Genomic DNA, 21,253 nt, shown 5'->3' with positions numbered 1-21,253 from the left:
ACCCTATTCATTTCAATTGGGGGCTGACACCCAAGTAAGCCTGCAGGTATGTTTAGGAGGAGAGCCCCTAGGTGAAACTCTCCAAAGTCGTCCCATTTACTCCAGTGAGAGCCCTACGGGAGAAGTAAGCGAGCCGAGAGGCCACTGAACTGGAGGCGATGCGGTGTGCCGTTCTTCATGGGACTTGCTGAAGTAAACGGGAAGTGTAGCCTCGCTGGTTCCCAGCGGAAGGACAAGCTGCCGGTCTTGCTGTTGAAGCCGCAAAGGCGCCGGGGATAATCCCTTCGGAGCGCAGGTGTGCTAGGGCGGGCGGCCCCTCGATTTAAGGGCCAAGTACTTCGGATCAGAGGGCTGTGCGGAAGAGGAAACCACCCGGAGCAAGCACGTGGCCACAGGGATGCGAGTGGTGTTAGCGATCAGGGCGGCATTTTGATCCAGATTGAAATCAGCGGCCTTAGCCCTGGCTCCAGTAGACAATGGGTCGTATCCAATATTAGTCCTATGCAGAGCAGACCCATTGAAACGAATGGGACCCAAGTTATTTGCACCTGACTTAAGTCCCATTCATTTCAATGGGTCTCCTCCACGTAGGACTAACCTTGGATGCCAAGGCTTCGAGCGACGCCGGCGCCTCTGAGGCCTGGCCAGGTGTCTCGCTCCCGAGGCCCGGTCTGCCGGCTCCCCCACCGGTCGCTTGTCAGCTCCGCTGGCGCGGCTTGCCGCACCGGCCCGCATTAAGGCGGGGAGCCGGGCGGGCGGCGAGCGACGCTCAGGGCCTGCTTGTCCTGCTGCTCATGGCCCCTGAGCGCGGACGCGGCGCTTGGCCGACTGATCTCTGAGGCCGCAGCGCCCCCGAAGCACGGCCCGCGGGTCCCTCGGCGACGTCTACGCTCCACCTTGGCAACGCGCACAGAAGAAGTGAGGACTACACCGAAGTGGCTGCGGCGGCCTTCGCTCGTGGCTGGCGTCTTCGCCTGTCCTGTCCCCCCACTGCCAAGTGGATTTTTTTTTTTTTTTTTTAAGTACCGAATCGAGGGCGAAGAAAAGCTGGTTCTTGCCAGTGGAGGCCGGTGGCTCCGATTCCAGCGGGGCAGTAAATCCGCTTTGGGTTTATTTTATTTCTTTAGTTACAATATTTATAGACCTCTCCATATCCAGAACAGATTTCAGAGCAGTGAACACAAGACATAAAACAGTAAAAGGAGAAAAAGATTAAAACACCAGATTAAAATTATGCTATTTTAAAAAACAGAATACCAATACAACCTTGACTGGTCAATTAAGAAATGCCTCCTGGAACTGTGCTGTTTTCAGGAGGCCCTGGAAACAACACAGTGTTAGTGCCTGCATGACCTCCAGGGGCAGGGAGTTCCAAAGAAAGGGGGCCGCCACACTGAAGGCTCTTCTCCTGGTGGACTCCAGCTGGGCCATAGGTCCATGTGGAACCACCAGGAGCATGCCCTCCAATGACCTGAGTGACCGGGCAGGTTGATAAGGGAAACCTGTCAGAACGCTAAAAGACCTATCCTAAGTGCAGAACCCAATCTCCCAAATGGGTTCAGAACCTTAGATAGGTCCTTTAGAGTTCTGACTGAAACCCAGAGCAGATCACAGCCCCACTAACATCAGAGCCACCAACCTCCACTGGTTCTTGCATGAGCAATTCAACTGACCTGGCAATGCTGGCCTAAAAATATCATCTGTTTTGTATCACCCTCCTCGCCCACCCCCTAACATGACTTTTAGAAAATTTATTTTAGGGCTGCTTTGAGTTCTGTGCCACTGAATCCCTCTTGAGGTGTTTGGGGTTAAGGTGCCAAAAGGAAAATAAACCCCAACCAGTGTTGAACTTCTATCTTCTTAGCTCAGTAAAATTGCAATCCTATTCATGCTACCTGGGAGTAGGTCCCATAGAATTCAATGAGGCTTACCTCTGAGCAGATATGTATAGGATTGCATTGAAGGACTGCAGTCTCATGCACGCTTAGTTGTGTCTTGTTGTTGTTCAGTCGTTCAGTCGTGTCCGACTCTTCGTGACCCCATGGACCATAGCACGCCAGGCCTTCCTGTCCTGCGCACTCTCCCAGAGTGTGCTCAGGTTCATATTCATTGCATCGGTGATGCTATCTAGCCATCTCATCCTCTGCCATCCCCTTCTCCTTTTGCCTTCAGTCTTTCCCAGCATCAGGGTCTTTTCCAGAGAGTTTTCTCTTCGCATTAGGTGGCCAAAATATTGGAGCTTCAGCTTCAGGATCTGTCCTTCCAATGAGCACTCAGGGTTGATTTCCTTTAGAATGGACTGATTGGACCTCCTTGCAGTCCAGGGCACTCGTAAGAGTCTTCTCCAGCACCACAGTTCGAAAGCATCAATTCTTCAGCGCTCAGCCTTCCTTATAGTCCAGCTCTCACAGCCATACGTTGCTACTGGGAAAACCATAGCTTTGATTATACGGACCTTTGTTGGCAAGATGATGTCTCTGCTTCTTACTATGCTGTCTAGGTTTGCCATAGCTTTCCTCCCAAGGAGCAAGCGTCTTTTAATTTCATGGCTACAGTCACCGTCTGAGGTGATCTTGGAGACCAAGAAAGTAAAATCTGTCACTGCTTCCATTTCTTCCCCTTCTATATGCCAGGAAGTGATGGGGCCAGATGCCATGATCTTAGTTTTTTTAATGTTGAGTTTCAAACCAGCTTTTGCACTCTCCTCTTTCACCCTCAACAAGAGGCTCTTTAGATCCTCTTCACTTTCTGCCATTAGGGTGGTATCGTCTGCATATCGGAGGTTGTTGATAATTCTCCCTGCAATCTTAATTCCGACCTCTGATTCATCCAACCCGACATTTCTCATGATGTACTCTGCATATAAATTAAATAAGCAGGGTGACAATATGCAGCCTTGTCGTACTCCTTTCCCGATTTTGAACCACTCGGTTGTTCCATGTCCAGTTCTTACTGTTGCTTCTTGACCCTGGTACAGGTTTCTCAGGAGACAGGTAAGGTGGTCTGGTACTCCCATCACTTTAAGAATTTGCCACAGTTTGTTGTGATCCACACAATCAAAGGCTTTAGCGTAGTCAATGAAGCAGAAATAGACGTTTTTCTGGAATTCTCTTGCTTTCTCCATGATGCAGCGAATGTTGGCGATTTGATCTCTAGTTCCTCTGCCTCTTCGAAACCCAGCTTGTACTTCCGGTAGTTCTCGGTTCGCATACTGCTGAAGCCTAGCTTGTAGGATTTTGAGCATCACCTTGCTGGCATGTGAAATGAGCGCAATTGTGCGGTAGTTTGAACACTCTTTGGCGTTGCCCTTCTTTGGAACTGGAATGTAAACTGACCTTTTCCAGTCTTGCGGCCATTGCTGAGTGTTCCAAATTTGTTGGCATATTGAGTGCAGCACTTTAACAGCATCATCTTTTAGGATTTTAAATAGCTCAGCTGGAATACTGTCATCTCCGCTAGCTTTGTTGTTACTAATGCTTCCTAAGGCCCACTTGACTTCACTCTCGAGGATGTCCGGCTCAAGTTCAGTGACCGCACTATCATGCCTATCAAGGACATTACTATCATGGCTATCAAGGACATTAAGATCTTTCCTGTATAGTTCTTCTGTGTATTCTTTCCACCTCTTCTTAATCTCATCTGCTTCTGTTAGGTCCCTGCCTTCTTTGTCCTTTATCATGCCCGTCTTTGCACAAAACGTTCCCTTGAGAGCTCCAATTTTCTTGAAGAGATCTCTAGTCTTTCCCATTCTGTTGTTTTCCTCGATTTCCTTGCATTGTTCATTTAAGAAGGCCTTCTTGTCTCTCCTTGCTATTCTCTGGAACTCTGCATTCAGTTGGATATATCTTCCCCTTTCTCCCTTGCTTTTTGCTTCCCTTCTTTCCTCAGCTACTTGTAAAGCCTCATCAGACAGCCACTTGGCTTCCTTGCATTTCTTTTTCTTTGGGATGGATTTCGTTGCTGCCTCCTGAACAATGTTACGGACCTCCGTCCATAGTTCCTCAGGCACTCTGTCTATCAGGTCTAATCCCTGAAATCTATTCCTCGCCTCCACTGTATATTCATCAGGGATATGATTTAGGTCATACCTGAATGGTTTAGTGGTTTTCCCGACGTTCTTCAATTTCAGCCGAAATTTTGCAAGAAGCAGCTCATGATCTGAGCCACAGTCAGCTCCAGGTCTTGTTTTTACTGACTGTATGGAGTTTCTCCATCTTTGGCTGCAAAGGACATAATCAATCTGATTTCGATATTGACCATCTGGTGATGTCCATGTGTAGAGTCGTCTCTTGTGCTGTTGGAAAAGAGTGTTTGCTATGATCAGCGTGTTCTCTTGGCAAAACTCTATTAGCTTTTGTCCTGCTTCATTTTGTACACCAAGGCCATGCCTGCCTGTTATCCCAGTGATTTCTTGACTTCCTACTTTAGCATTCCAGTCCCCTATGATGAAGAGGACATCTTTTTTTGGTGTTACTTCTAGAGGTCTTCATAGAACCGATCAACCTCAGCTTCTTCGGCCTCAGTGGTTGGGGCATAGACTTGAATTACTGTGATGTTGAATGGTTTGCCTTGGATTCGTACTGAGATCATTCTATCATTTTTAAGATTGTACGCCAGTACTGCTTTTCCCACCCTTTTGTTAACTATGAGTGCTACTCCGTTTCTTCTAAGGGATTCTTGCCCACAATAGTAGATATGATGGTCACCTGAATTAAATTCGCCCATGCCTGTCCATTTTAGTTCGCTGATTCCCAAGATGTCGATGTTCAATCTTGCCATCTCATGTTTGACCACCTCCAGCTTACCTTGATTCATTGATCTTACATTCCAGGTTCCTAAACAGTATTGTTCTTTACAGCATCGGATTTTCTTTTCACCGCCAGACACATCCACAGCTGAGTGTCCTTTCGGCTTTGGCCCAGCCACTTCACTCTTTCTGGCGCTACTTGGAACTTCCCTCTGCTCTTCCCCAGTAGTATATTGGACACCTTCCGACCTGAGGGGCTCATCTTCCGGCGTCATATCTTTTAGCCTTGTGATACATTCCATGGGGTTTTCTTGGCAAGAATACTGGAGTGGGTTGCCATTTCCTTCTCCAGTGGACCACATTTTGTCAGAACTCTCTGCCATGACCTGTCCGTTTTGGGTGGCCCTGCATGGCATAGCTTATGGCTTCGCTGAGTTACGCAAGCCCCTTCACCACAACAAGGCAGTGATCCATGAAGGGGTAGTTGTGTCTAGGCTCCATTTAAATCTGTAAGATTTACAGAGCAGCCCTATGTATATCTACTCAGAAACCAGATCCATTAAGTTCAGTCTGACTTATGTATGGTGGGGGTAAGCAACTTCTGGCCTTCCAGACGGTTTGGTTTACAACTCCCATGATTCCTCACCATTGGCCCTGCTGGCTAGGGCTGGTGGGAGTTGTAAGCCAAATCATCTGGGGGGCCAGAAATGGCCTTCCCCTGATGTACAGGATTGGACAGTGAGATTGGTACCAGGCATGTTTACTCAAAAGCAAGCCGCAGTGAATTCAGTGGTGCTTACCCCTGGCAAAGCGTGCCTAGGTTTGTATTGCAAGACTGCAATCCCATGCGCTGTTGGGTTCGCGGATAAGTGTTACAATATCCGCAAACATCTGTGTCCACCCCTGATCTCCACAAGTCGAGTGCGTTGTATCCAGGTTCCAAAGTAGGCACAAGTTCTGCACAACTACGCACAGATCTTAGGTTTACGAAGGGGTTTGCCAGCGCTCGCCCAACGGGAAAAGGCAGCGGAGGTTTGCTGGCGCAGCAATTTCTTTCTCTAATTGTAGGTTGGACTTGGATAATCGTTTTCCAACTTCTGAAATGCGACATTTGTGTACAGTGGCGTTTGTAGAGAGCGTCAGGGATAAAGGGTCACACAGCCACATCTTAGGCTTTTTGCTTTACTTGGAAGCCAATCCCGCTGAGTTCAGTGGAACGTACCCTCGCTACATTAGGCTCAGGATCGAAGCCAGACTGCGCAATCCTATGCATGTCAGCCAGCTCAGAAGTCAGCCGCATTGAGTTCAGTGATGAAACCTGCTCCCAGGTGAGGGGGTATAGCAGCCTTCGGAACCAATCCTATCCCCACTAATTCAGTCGGGCTTACTCCCGAATAGACAACTATAGGATTGCAACGCTCCTGTTCTTGTAAAAAGAATCCGATTCTGATTTCAGTGTTGGTGCTTATGCCGGTTCTTACTTGGTACCTTATTTCATGTTCTGAGTGTGCAAAGCACAAACAACTTTCTTCTTTCACGTTACCCTGGATACTTGTTGCTGCATTCTTGTCTCAACTTTATAGCGGAGGTGGGGTGGGAAAGTGCCAATGCAAGGTAAAATTAGACCTTTAAAAAGTTGCTATGGATGAGGGCTTGTCGGATCCCGCTGTCCTGTAGCCGGGCGGATTAGAGGCAGGATTTCTCCACGCCTTTCCTTTTCGAGAGAGAAGACATCTGTCCTGAAATCAAGCGAAACACCTCCCGATTGATGCCCAGCGGGCCGCGCTCCTCCCGCCCGCGCTCTGCAGAGCAGCGAAACCGACCCGCAGGCCACAGACACGCCGGCTGCCGAGAGAAGGACAGGCGCCCCCGAGCGAGAGGAGTCCTCCTGCCCCGAGCGGAACGCAGAGCCGCTGGCCTCGGGTCGGGGAGCCGCAGACCCGCCCTCTCGGCCCACTCGCTTCTGTGGGCAGCGGGCGCCAAAGAGCGGCTTCCTCCCCGCGCGCCCTCCGGCTTTCCAAGGAGGGGCGGGAGCCCCGAGGGACAGCCGGGGACGAGGCAAGGCAGCGCTCGCTCTGCCCGAGGCACCTTCAGAACTGTGCACGCCCCGCTTCCCGCGCAAGCTGGTGCTCTCCAGATGTGTCGCACCACGACTCCCAGCATCCTCATGGGGAGACATGACCGAGGTGTACAAAACCATGCATGGCGTGGAGAATGTGGCTAGGGAGACGTTTTTCTCCCCCTCTCATAGTCCCAGAACCCGGGGCCCTCCCATGAAGCTGATCGGTGGGAGATTCAGGACAGATCAAAGGAGGCCCTTCTTCACACCCGCATAGCTAAACTCTGGAATTCGCAACTGCAAGATGCGGTGGTGGCCACCAATTTGGATGGCTTTAAAAGGGGGTTGGACAAATTCCTGAGAGAGAAGGTGATCAATGGCTACTGGTCCTGATGACTATGTGCTACCTCCGGTATCAGAGGCAGTGAGCCTATGTACACCAGTTGCTGGCGAACATGGGTGGGAGGGTGCTGTTGCGCTCATGCCCTGCTTGTGGGTTCCTGGTTGACAGCTGGTTGGCCACTGTGTGAACAGAATGCTGGGCTAGATGGACCCTTGGGCTGATCCAGCAGGGCTCTTCTTAATGTTCTTATGGAGTTGTAGTTTGGCACATCTGGAGGGCACCAGCTTGGGGGAACCTGTTAGCACATGCATGCATGTGCGTGCACAGACACTCCGAAATGTACACAAACCGTTTAATTGTGAGGGCTGGTCTCTTTTGGTCTTAAAAACACAAACGTGAGCCAGGGTGTGGCGTAGCAGTTATACTGTTGGACCAGCATGGAGACAGCTGGGTTCAAATCCCCACTCCACTGTGAAGTTGACCGGGTGACCTCAGGCCAGTCATCATTAATCTGTCAGCCTAACCTACCTCACAGGGTTGTTATGAGGATAAATGGGGTGTGGGGAGATCCATGTACGCTGCCTTGAGCTACTTGGAGGAAAGGCGCAATATAAATGTGTTGCTGCTGCTGCTGCTGTTATTATTAAAATCAGGCCCCGAAAAGAAAATTTTCCTCTGACACATTTGAGAAGTAGAGTCACTGCAGGTCTATGCAGATTTTAAAACATAGTATAGGTCTAAGGGTCCGTATCGTTGGGCACACTTCAGTAAGGGTATGAACATTCACACATTTGTAGATTAGCTTCTGCTGACTCATGTTCCCAGTTAAACAGACACATCGGATGCCTCTTATTTTCAGACTTTTTCATTTTAATAATTTTACTGTCACAATCTAGATAATAGTTCTGGTCACTACCTCTTGAAAAGGATATTGCAGTCAGAGTGGGAAAGGGTGCAGAAAAGTGTAACCAAGCTGATCAGGGGGCTGGATCAAGTCCTATGAAGAAAAGTTACAATGTTTGGGGCTTTTTAGTTTAGAAAAAAGGTGAGTAAAGGTGGGGTGGGGGTCATGATAGGGGTTTATAGAAGTATGCATGGTGCGGACAGAGAAAAGTTTTTCTCCCTCTCTCATGATATTAGAACCTAGGACATCCAAAGAATCTCAATGGTGGGAGATTGAGGACGCACAAAAGGCAGTTCTTAGGGATGTCAGAGAATTTATCCACGAATCTCAGGGAGGCCGAATGCCAGCGCATTCGGCCCCCCGAAATTGGTGGAGAAATGGTCTGCCCCCCCACCCCCCACCCCCCGGGATGGGACTTACCTTGCTCGAATGTCCCTGGCGGTGGCGGCTCTGGCGGCGGTTCAGCGGCAGTGGCTGTGGCGGCCGGTCTTGGGACCGGCTGCCACCGCCGCCATTTCCAAGTAAAAAAACAACAACAACAAACAAACGTGATAGGCTACGTAAAGATTTATGTAGCCTATCACGGCTAGTTTTTTAAAAAACACCGTGATAGGCTACGTAAATGTTTACGTAGCCTATCACGGCTGACTTTGAAAGAAAGGGGGGGGGAAAGCGCGTACACAAATGGCGGCGCCCATGGTCACCGCCATTTGCGTACGCACTTTTTTTTTCCTTTCAAAGTCAGCCGTGATAGGCTACGTAAACATGTACGTAGCCTATCACGGCTGACTACAGGGACACAAACGGCAGCAGCTACGGCCACCGCCATTTGCGTCCCGGCAGGAGAGGAGGTTTCGCGGCTGGAGGGACAGGGCGCCTCCCCCCAGCCAGAATTTCAGGGGGAGGACGGAGCGCCTCCCCCCCACCGCGAAGCAAGCTTCAGGATCAGGTAAGGGACTTTCATCCATCCCTATTCTTCAAACAGCATATAACTAAATTATGGAATTCACTTCCATGGGATGTAGTTATGGCCACCAACTGAACTCACTTCAAAATGGGGTTAGACAAATTCATGGAGGATGTGGTTATCAGCCCCTATATACTACCTCAAGGCAGCATGTCTCTGAATGCCAGTTGCTTGCTACACAACATCAGTAGAGACTATTGCCCTCATGTTGTGCTTGTGGGCCCCTCAGCGGCATCTGGTTGGCTACTATGGGAAATAGGATGCTGAATTAATGGGCCTTTGCTAAGAACTTGTGTCATAGTGCAGAATAACTAATGCTGAGGTGATATAGGCTCTTGATCACATCCTGTCTAGAATAGGGCTGGGCAAAAGGTAGACCCGGATCTACTGGTAGATATCTGGGTTATTTGCAACAGGTCAGCAATAGACTCTCAATTTAGCAATGCCAACAGCAAAAAAGGCTCTCCCCCTACCCCGTATGTCTGAAATGAAGAAAGTTTTGGGAAAACCATAATTTTTGCATGCAAGGACTGCGATCTCAGTTCTGGCACTAAAAACCAGGCCGTTTAGACACAACTTTAGTCATGCTGTTTGCTTTTTAAGATCTTGCCACTTTTTAAATTCTTGCATTTTTTAATGACTGCTTGGATCCATTTTGTTTGTATTTTTAATTGTGTTTGCATTTTCTTTTAATGCAAACTGCCCTGGGAATTTTGCGGAGGAAGGATGTTATAAAAAAAACCCCTTAAATAAACTCCTAGGCTGAACACGTGTTCAGAGGCACCTTGTTTCTTAGTTCTTTGTGTATTTCTGCTCCCAAGCAGCTGGCTTCATTTTGCACCTGTGGACTTCTGGGTTCAAATAAAAAAACAAAAGAGATCCTGCAAGCCCGGTGTCCGCTCTAGAATGCAGGAAATATTGCCCAATTGATGAGCTACTAAGCTGCCTCTCTGTGTGCCATCTCCAAAATAAAGTTAGGGCACAATCCTAAGCATGTTTAGAGAGGAAAAAAAATCCTACCACTCCCTGCATTCCCCAGCCAGTTTATTGTAGGCATGGCTGGCTGGGGCATGCTGGGAGTTGTAGGGTGTTTGCATAGAAGTGCACCCTTAGGTGCATTGTCTGTTAGACATTTGCATAGCTGGGAAGGATATTGGTACTTTAGCTTAGTGGTCTCCAAACATTTTTGATCATGCACCCCTATCAGTAAAAAATGTTTGAGCATGCACCCCCAATATATGTATATTTATTTATTTATAACTTATATACATGTACTACTGTACTAATATATTATATACATTATCAAACAGACACAAAAATAGAAATCAATAGAAATTTTAAAAGGATGAGATAAAGATGAAATAATCAATATTTTAAAAAAAGTAATTTAGTGAGAGCAATCCCTTTTTGCTCTCACTAAAAAAAAAAATTATTAATAATATTTTTTAGAGAGAGCAATGTGATTGAGTATGCTTCATTATTTTTGAGAATCTTGGTTTAACACTTTGTGATACAGCAATTTGAAGGTCTGGTTCTGAGTTTATTTTGATACTTAGGTTTAATGGCTGTCATAGCTGCCACAGCACTGACTTCCTTCTCGGTTTCATTCTGCCAAAGGAGAGTGGGAAGGGTTCATCTCCTTCCCACTCTCCTTCGGTAGGATGGCAGCTGCTCCAGTGCTGCAGATTCCTCTGCTGTGCCTGGCAGAGACTGGCGCAGTTGCTCTTGGTGGCCGCAGCAGAGGCAGGATAGGACTAGAGCCAAGAGAGAAATGCCAGGGAACTTCCCTCTTGGCTCCCATCCCATCCTGCTGCCTCTGTCACCGCCACCCCTATTACTGCACAAAAGGGCAGCTGATCAGGGCAACAAGAGGCTGCTCAATTATCAGGGGGTGCATGCATCCCAACAGATCATCTTGTGCACCCCTGGGGTGCGTGCGCCCCTCTTTGGAGACCACTGCTCTAGCTCGTCATTTACTTCATCTCTATGGTTCATTTTGCTCTTTAGGATTTCTGAATCAAGGTGGATATCTCACCCCCTGACCCCACCTGCCAAAATTGGGAAGACTGAGGGCCAAACTGCACATTACACACAAATGGGTTGGATCCCAACGTAGTCTTATTTAGAGTAGAACCACTTGAAAACAACGGGGCTTGTCAGTCATGGCTAGATTTTAAGAGGACTATTATGCCTAAGTCAAGATCCAACCCAGGTGTTTAGATGTGATACCCAAAGGCTGCTTCATGTAGCGGTGGCGGCGGGGAGGTGGGGTGGGGTGGGCGGGGAGAGCAGTTTGCCAAGGGAGGTGACTTTTAATGGAGGAGGAGTACAGAAAGGGTGTGCTTAACCCTCCCCCACTTTTCTGTAAGTCCCCCATCTCAACTGCTTCCCCAGTCCCCAGGTTTCAAATACACGTTTGCTTTCACAAAGATGGATCTGCAATTGCAGGGGCAAAGCAGCTGGTGGGTGGGAACAGTTGCAGGGGATAAGTAGCAGGCACAAAAAGGGTTAAGCACCGTGCTCATCACCACTTCTGTGCAGGAAATTGCCCTGCCCCAAAACTGCTTTTGTTTTGCCACAAGAGCAGCCATTGGGGTTTAAACATGTGGATTTGTGTGTAATGTGCAGCTTACCCCTCAGTGCTATTGATTCCAGCCAGAGAGACATGCAGCCTGACCTGCCAATGTTACTATGATTCAGTGCAGGGGTTGCGGGCCTCAGCGCTACAACCCTTTTGCCAAATACAGGGAGTCACTGTCTCACTGCAGCGGCTCATAGGGCTGGATTACAAATCGCCGGGATGTCAGCCTGCACATAGGAGGCAGTAAATCTAAGGACGTTGGCTTAATTAACAAATGTGCAGATCAATATGCCAAAATGGAACATTAAAACTGAATAGGAATTCTTGAAAATTGGGGGAGGGGGGAGGTCTCTTGTTATGGATGATAAAACCAAGACACAACACATTTCCAAAGAAGAATGACCACCTCGTGTAATTAAATGGTGTACCCCAAACTGAGAAGAGAATTATCAGTTCTTCTTAAGAACTGGCGGTGACATCCAATCACGGTTGTTGTTCCTACGCCAAGCTTTGCCTTGCATTAGGTTTCACTTATGGTAATTTATCACCTTTACTCTGACTTTTCACTCTTGAATGCTCCGGTGCTCTTCACCTGCCTAAGGCGTGCATTAACTCCAGCATCTGAGCCATAGTATCTCTGGCTGTTTGACTGACTTAACATTGGGGTGTTGGTGGGAAATGTCTTTGCTATGATAAGCCTTGGGGCAGATTTGTTTGGATTGCAGTGAAGATAGAAACAGCCCGAAGAAGGAGTATATTTAATACTTTAATTGAAGGTTTCAGATTCACAGTAGCAATCTGAAATTAAAATTACACAGCCTGGAAATGTTTCCTTTGCGATCTACACCTACTGGAACTAAATAAATTAGATTTCATTAAGAGCAGAAAAGTTGTTAATCAGTTTCTGAAATCCCTTTGTATTATTGTTAGCCATCCTCCCCTGCCCAGGGAGGAAAAACATCACAAAGATATGGCTACAATAGTTCCTCCTTGGAATTGTTTATGTAGAGGATTCTGTGTGTTGGAAGCAAATTTCCAGAGAGAGGGGTCTGCAAATGGATCTCTTTAGAGCCTTACTGAAACCAAATACTTACCTGGAGTAACTGACTGACAGACTAATCCTAAATGAACACAAAGAGTAAAAACGTAAGAAGAACCCAGCAGTATTGGAAGGAAGAAAGGGCCATGGAGTCCAGCATCTTGTTTCCAATGAGGCACCAAACATCTGGACAGGCAGATGTTTCTGGGGAGCTGACAAGTAGGATTTAAAACCCTCCCCTGTTGCTTGTAGGGATGGGTGAAATTTTAATTTGGTTCAGGTTTTTTGCTATGAGCTTACTAAAATTTGCAAATTTCTTCATAAACAGGACCGAAAGAACTCAATATTATTATTATTTTTTTAAGAAGAAGAGAGAGAAACAAATGGAAGAAAGCAAAAGTGACAGATTTGTATATTTAAGCTGGGGTGGGCAACTAGTGGCCTTCCAGATGTTTTGGCCTACAAGTCCCTTCAGTCCAAACCACTGGCTATGCTGGCTAGTGGGACAAAACAGCTGGAGGGCCACAGGTTGCTCGGCAAAGGGCACTGAGTGCTTGAGTCTTAAAAGTCTGGGTTTGAATCCCTGTGTCTTCAGCCACGTTTGTGGTGTTGAGTTAGAGTTGCCACTTTCCTTTCCTGATAGGGTCCTCAGCTTTAACTGCTGCAAAGCAGGCAGCTACAACATGGTGAGCAAAGGGCTGGATGTGCCTGATCTCGTCTGATCTCGGAAGCGAAGCAGGGTCAGCCCTGGTGAGTATCTTGGATGGGAGACTGCCTAGGAATCAGGCTTCCTGCAATGAGCAGGGGGTTGGACTTGATGGTCTTGTAGGCCCCTTCCAACCCTATGATTCTATTCTATGATCTATGCTCCTCTCCATACTGGGAATAGCTGTGCTGACTGAATTTGGCCGGTGTAGATAGGTGAGGATTTAATTTCAGTTTGGTTTTCATTTTTATTTTGATAAGAACTTACCAAAAGTTTCTAAATCTTTTCAGAATTCAGAAATGGGGTAGAAAGAATTTGAGGTTTAAAACATGTGAATGTGAGAGAAAGTCAGACTGACTCATTCATTCATTCATCCTTAGTTGTTTGGTCCCAGCCTCTGCTATTTGGAAGTATATACTGAATCTGAGCATACAAGTCATCAGTAAGGAGTGTCAAAGGGAGCCAAAAAGCTGTCTAGTCCAAATCCTTGTCCATGGGCCAAACCAACCCTTCAAAGATGCACCTCACAATCCCAATCACTAGCATTAGTCAGGTGTGCTTAGTTACTCCACTGTGCACTGAAATAAATGCATGTTCTTCCTCTGTTTTTCCTTTCCTCCATTTCCCTACCCTCCCTGTGTTACATTTTTAGCTTGTAAGCTCTTTTGATAGCTTACGTCTGACCTCGTGTACTTCATAAAGCACCATGTACACTGATGACACTGTACCCTATGTACTAATCATGATCTCAGTTTCTGAGTGTGGATATGTAGCCAAAAAGGCATCACCCATGAACAAGAGGGAGGAATTAGCAAGCTTTGGGGGAAGTAGAAATAAAAATTAAGGGGAGAGAAATAGCAACAACCCAAAGAGGACTGAGGATGCTCAATGGCCATGGAATGCTGACTGTTAAAGGGGAGCGGGATCAGAAAACCAGAAGGGAGGGATAATGGAATGGAGTATCCTAGAAAAGACTGGCTGGAACCCTGAACAGGAGCACTCCACATGGCAACATTTGGCTGCAGATCCCACTTGTAAATGATAAATAAATAAAAGTAATCACCTCCAAGTTCCCCAGGTAAACAGTTGAAGTTGTAACCCACAGGGGAAGTCTCATTCACCTGTCTCATGTGTAAATTCCTCACCAGGCCCCAAATATTTCGTTTCCTTCTTTAACTTAGCCTGAGCTAAACTTGTCACTTTTAAGCTGGGGGGCAGGGAGGGTGGCAGTGTGGCAGCGGGGGCTGCACCAAAGACCCAGAGGGTTGCCTATGGCCCATTGGCCATATGTTGCCCACTCCTAATTTAGGGAAACCCAAATTAATGCAAACAGAATATGTACATTTCAATGACACTTTCCTGATGACAGCAGCTGTTTTGGTGAAACAATGCAATATTTACCAATTTATATGAATGACTGTGGTACCAGAATGACCAAATCTGCAGGTACTGAGGAAAAAAAGTTGGTTATTCCAGAGTATGCTACACATTTAAATTGGGCAGGAAACCTTTATGTACTATGTTGTCCGCCAGTGGGTCATCTAGCTTCCCAATAACATCAGTACAGTGAACAGCGTGTATACCCCCACTGTGTGCTGTCTTGGACACTGAACTGTGTGGTAGGCCGTTGTTCATGCAGGAGTTCTGTGTGTACATCAAAGCTCCCATGCAGGGCTGACCCTAGGATAAACAGCACCCCACCATCAGCTTATAGCTATCTTTAAAAAACCTATTTAGGGAGAAATCCCACGGCTCCTGAACAGCATCTGAAGGGCCAAAGGATATTTCAGATTCCCAGCTCCAAGGTTAGACACAGTGCTCCTACCTTGGAGCTGGGAATCAGAGGTGTGACACCCCCTTCCCCTTTGCAGCCAGTGCAGAAAGAACCATGCCGGCTGCCTCTCTGAGGTCGGGAACGCAACCTCAGAAAGGGGGGAAAGGGGACGTTTCGGTGGGCGGGGAGGGGAGGGGACTGGAGAGGCTGGGATATGAGCTATCCTGAGGCCTCTCCAGCCTCCTTCCCTCCCCCTCTGAAGTGCTCCAGCTAGATGGGCAAAAAAGCCTGCCTAGCAAAAATGCAGGACAGGAGGACGGGGAGGTGAATATCACCTCCCTGCTCCTCCCACCTTGCATCGGATGACTGGAAATCTCCAAGTTTGGGGGCTTATGAGCATCGAGGGTGCAACCCACAGGATTGTGCCCTTATATTGTATTATAGCCCCTTCATGGATCACTGCCTTGTTGTGGCGAAGGGGCTTGCGTAACTCAGTGAAGCCATAAGCTATGCCGTGCAGGGCCACCCAAGACGGACAGGTCATGGCAGAGAGTTCTGACAAAATGTGATCCACTGGAGAAGGAAATGGCAACCCACTCCAGTATTCTTGCCAAGAAAACCCCATGGAACGTATCACAAGGCTAAAAGAGATGATGCCGGAAGATGAGCCCCTCAGGTCGGAAGGTGTCCAATATGCTACTGGGGAAGAGCAGAGGGTATTTCCAAGTAGCGCCAGAAAGAGTGAAGCGGCTGGGCCAAAGCCGAAAGGACACTCAGCTGTGGATGTGTCTGGCGGTGAAAAGAAAATCCGATGCTGTAAAGAACAATATTGTTTACGAACCTGGAATGTCAGATCAATGAATCAAGGTAAGCTGGAGGTGGTCAAACATGAGATGGCAAGATTGAACATCGACATCTTGGGAATCAGCGAACTAAAATGGACAGGTATGGGCGAATTTAATTCAGGTGACCATCGTATCTACTATTGTGGGCAAGAATCCCTTAGAAGAAATGGAGTAGCACTCATAGTCAACAAAAGGGTGGGAAAAGCAGTATTGGGGTACAATCTTAAAAATGATAGAATGATCTCAGTACGAATCCAAGGCAAACCATTCAACATCACAGTAATTCAAGTCTATGCCCCAACCACTGAGGCTGAAGAAGCTGAGGTTGATCGGTTCTATGAAGACCTACAACACCTTCTAGAACTCACACCAAAAAAAGATGTCCTCTTCATCATAGGGGATTGGAATGCTAAAGTAGGAAGTCAAGAAATCACCGGGATAACAGGCAGGCATGGCCTTGGTGTACAAAATGAAGCAGGACAAAAGCTAATAGAGTTTTGCCAAGAGAACATGCTGATCATAGCAAACACTCTTTTCCAACAGCACAAGAGGCGACTCTACACATGGACGTCACCAGATGGTCAATATCGAAATCAGATTGATTATGTCCTTTGCAGCCAAAGATGGAGAAGCTCCATACAGTCAGTAAAAACAAGACCTGGAGCTGACTGTGGCTCAGATCATGAGCTGCTTCTTGCAAAATTTTGGCTGAAATTGAAGAACGTCGGGAAAACCACTAAACTGTTCAGGTATGACCTAAATCATATCCCTTATGAATATATAGTGGAGGTGAGGAATAGATTTCAGGGATTAGACCTGATAGACAGAGTGCCTGAGGAACTATGGACGGAGGTCCGTAACATTGTTCAGGAGGCAGCAACGAAATCCATCCCAAAGAAAAAGAAATGCAAGAAAGCAAAGTGGCTGTCTGATGAGGCTTTACAAGTAGCTGAGGAAAGAAGGGAAGCGAAAAGCAAGGGAGAAAGGGGAAGATATACCCAACTGAATGCAGAGTTCCAGAGAATAGCAAGGAGAGACAAGAAGGCCTTCTTAAATGAACAATGCAAAGAAATCGAGGAAAACAACAGAATGGGAAAGACTAGAGATCTCTTCAAGAAAATTGGAGATCTCAAGGGAACGTTTTGTGCAAAGACGGGCATGATAAAGGACAAAGAAGGCAGGGACCTAACAGAAGCAGATGAGATTAAGAAGAGGTGGCAAGAATACACAGAAGAACTATACAGGAAAGATCTGAATGTCCCTGATGGCCATGATAGTGCGGTCACTGAACTTGAGCCAGACATCCTCGAGAGTGAAGTCAAGTGGGCCTTAGGAAGCATTAGTAACAACAAAGCTAGTGGAGATGACAGTATTCCAGCCGAGCTATTTAAAATCCTAAAAGATGATGCTGTTCAAGTGCTGCATTCAATATGCCAACAAATCTGGAACACTCAACAGTGGCCACAAGACTGGAAAAGGTCAGTTTACATTCCAATTCCAAAGAAGGGCAACGCCAAAGAGTGTTAAAACTACCGCACCATTGCGCTCATTTCACATGCCAGCAAGGTGATGCTCAAAATCCTACAAGCTAGGCTTCAGCAGTATGTGAACTGAGAACTACCGGAAGTACAAGCTGGGTTTCGAACAGGCAGAGGAACTAGAGATCAAATCGCCAACATTCGCTGCATCATAGAGAAAGCAAGAGAATTCCAGAAAAACGTCTATTTCTGCTTCATTGACTACGCTAAAGCCTTTGATTGTGTGGATCACAACAAACTGTGGCAAATTCTTAAAGTGATGGGAGTACCAGACCACCTTACCTGTCTCCTGAGAAACCTGTACCAGGGTCAAGAAGCAACAGTAAGAACCAGACATGGAACAACTGAGTGGTTCAAAATTGGGAAAGGAGTACGACAAGGCTGCATATTGTCACCCTGCTTATTTAACTTATATGAAGAGTACATCATGAGAAATGCTGGGTTGGATGAATCAGAGGTCGGAATTAAGATTGCTGGGAGAATTATCAACAACCTCCGATATGCAGACGATACCACCCTAATGGCAGGAAGCGAAGAGGATCTCAAGAGCCTCTTGTTGAGGGTGAAAGAGGAGAGTGCAAAAGCTGGTTTGAAACTCAACATTAAAAAAACGAAGATCATGGCATCTGGCCCCATCACTTCCTGGCATATAGAAGGGGAAGAAATGGAAGCAGTGACAGATTTTACTTTCTTGGTCTCCAAGATCACCGCAGACGGTGACTGTAGCCATGAAATTAAAAGACGCTTGCTCCTTGGGAGGAAAGGTATGGCCAACCTAGACAGCATAGTAAGAAGCAGAGACATCACCTTGCCGACAAAGGTCCGTCTAATCAAAGCTATGGTTTTCCCAGTAGTAATGTATGGCTGTGAGAGCTGGACTATAAGGAAGGCTGAGCGCTGAAGAATTGATGCTTTCGAACTGTGGTGCTGGAGAAGACTCTTACGAGTGCCCTGGACTGCAAGGAGGTCAAATCAGTCCATCCTAAAGGAAATCAACCCTGAGTGCTCCTTGGAAGGACAGATCCTGAAGCTGAAGCTCCAATATTTTGGCCACCTAATGCGAAGAGAAAACTCCCTGGAAAAGACCCTGATGCTGGGAAAGACTGAAGGCAAAAGGAGAAGGGGACGGCAGAGGATGAGATGGCTAGATAGCATCATGGATGCAATGAATATGAACTTGAGCACGCTCCGGGAGAGAGCGCAGGACAGGAAGGCCTGGCGTGCTATGGTCCATGGGGTCACGAAGAGTCGGACACGACTGAACGACTGAACAACAATTGTATTATAGAGCTTATAGTGCTTGGAGATGTCACCCCAGAGTAAACCATGTTCTACTTATTTTTATCTAGAATGAATGGTATCAAACTAAAAATTGAAAAAGAAGCATACTTTAAAATGAATTAATGGAAGTTCATTGTTGTAGATAGTACCCAAAGTGTAGAACTTTGAAAAAGTTTCACAGTTTACAGTTTTCTTCCTAGCTTGATGCAGACAGTATACTCAACAAATGCTGAGTCATCAAGCTCCGCTTGGCATTCCCTTGTACTTGGGACTCAGGGTGAGTGCCCAGCATAGGACACCCCTAAGCTCCTATGGCGCTTTGGATATGGTTGTGACTGTGTAACACTGATTTCAGATATATATATTTTTTTAAAAAAATCTTGTCTGCCTTTCAGGGCAAAAGCCTCCCAATGCAGCTCACAGCAATAAAATACACAAAAAACGTGTTCTAAAGATTATGTTCTAAAAAATACGTTCTAAAGGTTAGAGTACATTGTATAGACAAACGCGCATACACGCACACACCCCATCAAGCAAGCAAGCAAGCAATGCAAAGGCAACACATAATAGAGGATGTGTATTCCCTTTGTAAATTCAACCAATTATTTTCCTGAGCAAATCTCCAGTGGTGCATCATCCTTCAGCCACAGTTAACATTAACAATTCCATTAAGCAGCTCTTCCTGCTGCATCAAATTTCATCTTCACGTCAAATATCAAGAGGGGACAATCTACAAAACCTTTCCTCTGCACTGATGCTACTCCCCACTGCCCCCATGCCACCACTGATAACTGAGCACTGGCAAACACTTGGCATACCTGAGCGATACTGCAGTGGCTTACAAGCCATGTAAACGCTATGACCTGGTTTGCACGTAATGACGATTCAGAATATGGGCTGAGTATGGATTGTCACTGAACTGTTGGTTGTTGTTGAATTGTGGGTTGTTGTTATGTGTAAACCCTGAACCATGGTTTAATTATGGATTGTTAACCAAGAACAATCCAGAGTTCACAACTCAGCAACAAAGCATGTGTTCTCTTTTGGGTTATTCATGGTTAACAGCCCATAGTTAAACCTAGGGATGGGCAAACTCCCTTATGTCTGGTCTGGGGAGCGTCTGCCACAGGGAAATCCAGGCCATTTGGGGCCCCGCAGATTTCCCTAGAGCCCTGGCACATCCACCGGAGTTTGCAGGGTGGCTTTCTGTCTTTCTAAAAGCCATGATAGGCTAATGGCAGCTGCCATTATTCCACAATTTATTGTGGGAATTTCCCCACAATTTATCGTGCGAAAATTACAGCGGTCATTGGTGTATTTTACACCATTTGCAGCCATAAAGGACTTACTTCTACCTAAATTGTAGCTGTTTACACTGCAATTTAGGTAGAAGTAAATGCAAATGATGTAAAATACATTGATTACAGCCATAATTTGCTGCAATTGGCTAATGGCAGCCACCGTTAGCCTATCATGGCTTTTAGAAAGATGGAGAGTTGCCCCATGTGAAAACCAAGGATGTGCAGTGTGGTGGGGGGCTGGTCCACTGAGGCCTCCAGAGGTTGGATTCCTGGGAATTCAGCCTCATTTGGGTCCACACCACAGCAGATTTCTCCAGCATCCCTAGTTAAACCATAGTGCAGGGTTCACATATAATGACAACCCATATTCAACCCCTATTCAACCCATACTCTGGGTTGTTTTTATGTGCAAACCAGGCTGTTTCTGGCTGGGATGGTTTGTGACTGGCGTAACCACAGTGGTCCTGGCCAGGAACAAGCAGTAATTGGTTGCACAGATGGCTGTGGCCTATGTGATATCTGAGGAGGTTGCCAAGGCTTATATGCCTGCACTGAGGAGTGCGGGGGGGGGGGGTAGCATTGTAGATTGTACCTACAGTTGAAGGTTTGAAATTGCTATCATCGTGTAATTTATCCACATGGGATTTTGGGGTTATCATTTCATTGAAACAATCTGGAGAAAAGTTAGTACTTGGCAATGTTATTGAAATCAATGGGACTTCAATGAGGGACTCTTTGATCAAGTCCCATTGATTTCAGCAGCAGGTAAGTGAATTTAGTTCCTTTGTTCTGCTTTTCCATAATCTCATCCAAACAGCATTATTTCTATATTTGAAATACCTGAGATGTGTTGCCTAGGAACTGAAACAAGCTTTTGCAATACATCGCTGGCAACAATCACTGCCACCATTTTCCTTCAAGGACAAGATTAGCTACTTGGCAACTGCTTAAGCAAAGAGAAGAAGAATCACCCAATCTGTGTTAGCCTTAGGCCTTTCCTGTCATTTCGAGACAGGCCTTCTAGTTTTAGCACTCAATTCAGCTTGGCTACTACTGATGAAACTAAGCAAAGCTTGCTTCTAGTCAAACTCATGGGTTCCCTTGGAGAACGAAATTCTACCTGTTGCGCCTACGCACTCCCATCCATGCCAAGACACACCACTGCTGT

The sequence above is a fragment of the Heloderma suspectum genome, chromosome 3 (genome assembly GCF_057233095.1).
Source record: "Heloderma suspectum isolate Gila_16-S chromosome 3, 16-S_ref, whole genome shotgun sequence".
Lineage (NCBI taxonomy): Eukaryota > Metazoa > Chordata > Lepidosauria > Squamata > Helodermatidae > Heloderma > Heloderma suspectum.
This window is presented reverse-complemented; position numbering follows the sequence as displayed.